Source organism: Musa acuminata, unplaced genomic scaffold (assembly GCF_036884655.1).
Source record: "Musa acuminata AAA Group cultivar baxijiao unplaced genomic scaffold, Cavendish_Baxijiao_AAA HiC_scaffold_613, whole genome shotgun sequence".
In the NCBI taxonomy this organism is placed as follows: domain Eukaryota; kingdom Viridiplantae; phylum Streptophyta; class Magnoliopsida; order Zingiberales; family Musaceae; genus Musa; species Musa acuminata.
Genome location: NW_027020852.1, coordinates 12,501 through 15,000, shown reverse-complemented (window position 1 = coordinate 15,000; position 2,500 = coordinate 12,501).

The window sequence follows — 2,500 nt, the reverse complement described above, 5'->3', positions numbered from 1 at the left end:
CAAAACTGGCCATTTTTGGCTGCACGAGCGAGCGGCGAGCGGCGGACAGCGAGCGAAGCGAGAGGCTGCACCGTCCCTGCTATACGAAAGCCCCATCCAGCCCTGTGCCACCCGGGGGGTTCCAGGGTGCTGAGATGGCTGACGTTTTGCTCCGCTCTCGACGGTCACCGCGCAATGCAAGAACAGGCCAAAAACTGGCCAAAACGGCCCAAAAACGGGCCAAAACTGGCCATTTTTGGCTGCACGAGCGAGCGGCGAGCGGCGGACAGCGAGCGAAGCGAGAGGCAGCACCGTCCCTGCTATACGAAAGCCCCATCCAGCCCTGTGCCACCCGGGGGGGTTCCAGGGTGCTGAGATGGCTGACGTTTTGCTCCGCTCTCGACGGTCACCGCGCAATGCAAGAACAGGCCAAAAACTGGCCAAAACGGCCCAAAAACGGGCCAAAACTGGCCATTTTTGGCTGCGCGAGCGAGCGGCGAGCGGCGGACAGCGAGCGAAGCGAGAGGCAGCACCGTCCCTGCTATACGAAAGCCCCATCCAGCCCTGTGCCACCCGGGGGGTTCCAGGGTGCTGAGATGGCTGACGTTTTGCTCCGCTCTCGACGGTCACCGCGCAATGCAAGAACAGGCCAAAAACTGGCCAAAACGGCCCAAAAACGGGCCAAAACTGGCCATTTTTGGCTGCACGAGCGAGCGCGAGCGGCGGACAGCGAGCGAAGCGAGAGGCAGCACCGTCCCTGCTATACGAAAGCCCCATCCAGCCCCTGTGCCACCCGGGGGGGTTCCAGGGTGCTGAGATGGCTGACGTTTTGCTCCGCTCTCGACGGTCACCGCGCAATGCAAGAACAGGCCAAAACTGGCCAAAACGGCCCAAAAACGGGCCAAAACTGGCCATTTTTGGCTGCACGAGCGAGCGGCGAGCGGCGGACAGCGAGCGAAGCGAGAGGCAGCACCGTCCCTGCTATACGAAAGCCCCATCCAGCCCTGTGCCACCCGGGGGGGGTTCCAGGGTGCTGAGATGGCTGACGTTTTGCTCCGCTCTCGACGGTCACCGCGCAATGCAAGAACAGGCCAAAAACTGGCCAAAACGGCCCAAAAACGGCCAAAACTGGCCATTTTTGGCTGCACGAGCGAGCGGCGAGCGGCGGACAGCGAGCGAAGCGAGAGGCAGCACCGTCCCCTGCTATACGAAAGCCCCATCCAGCCCTGTGCCACCCGGGGGTTCCAGGGTGCTGAGATGGCTGACGTTTTGCTCCGCTCTCGACGGTCACCGCGCAATGCAAGAACAGGCCAAAAACTGGCCAAAACGGCCCAAAAACGGGCCAAAACTGGCCATTTTTGGCTGCGCGAGCGAGCGGCGAGCGGCGGACAGCGAGCGAAGCGAGAGGCAGCACCGTCCCTGCTATACGAAAGCCCCATCCAGCCCTGTGCCACCCGGGGGGTTCCAGGGTGCTGAGATGGCTGACGTTTTGCTCCGCTCTCGACGGTCACCGCGCAATGCAAGAACAGGCCAAAAACTGGCCAAAACGGCCCCAAAAACGGCCAAAACTGGCCATTTTTGGCTGCACGAGCGAGCGGCGAGCGGCGGACAGCGAGCGAAGCGAGAGGCAGCACCGTCCCTGCTATACGAAAGCCCCATCCAGCCCTGTGCCACCCGGGGGGTTCCAGGGTGCTGAGATGGCTGACGTTTTGCTCCGCTCTCGACGGTCACCGCGCAATGCAAGAACAGGCCAAAAACTGGCCAAAACGGCCAAAAACGGGCCAAAACTGGCCATTTTTGGCTGCACGAGCGAGCGGCGAGCGGCGGACAGCGAGCGAAGCGAGAGGCAGCACCGTCCCTGCTATACGAAAGCCCCATCCAGCCCTGTGCCACCCGGGGGGTTCCAGGGTGCTGAGATGGCTGACGTTTTGCTCCGCTCTCGACGGTCACCGCGCAATGCAAGAACAGGCCAAAAACTGGCCAAAACGGCCCAAAAACGGCCAAACTGGCATTTTTGGCTGCACGAGCGAGCGGCGAGCGGCGGACAGCGAGCGAAGCGAGAGGCAGCACCGTCCCTGCTATACGAAAGCCCCATCCAGCCCTGTGCCACCCGGGGGGTTCCAGGGTGCTGAGATGGCTGACGTTTTGCTCCGCTCTCGACGGTCACCGCGCAATGCAAGAACAGGCCCAAAAACTGGCCAAAACGGCCCAAAAACGGGCCAAAACTGGCCATTTTGGCTGCACGAGCGAGCGGCGAGCGGCGGACAGCGAGCGAAGCGAGAGGCAGCACCGTCCCTGCTATACGAAAGCCCCATCCAGCCCTGTGCCACCCGGGGGGTTCCAGGGTGCTGAGATGGCTGACGTTTTGCTCCGCTCTCGACGGTCACCGCGCAATGCAAGAACAGGCCAAAAACTGGCCAAAACGGCCCAAAAACGGGCCAAAACTGGCCATTTTTGGCTGCACGAGCGAGCGGCGAGCGGCGGACAGCGAGCGAAGCGAGAGGCAGCACCGTCCCTGCTA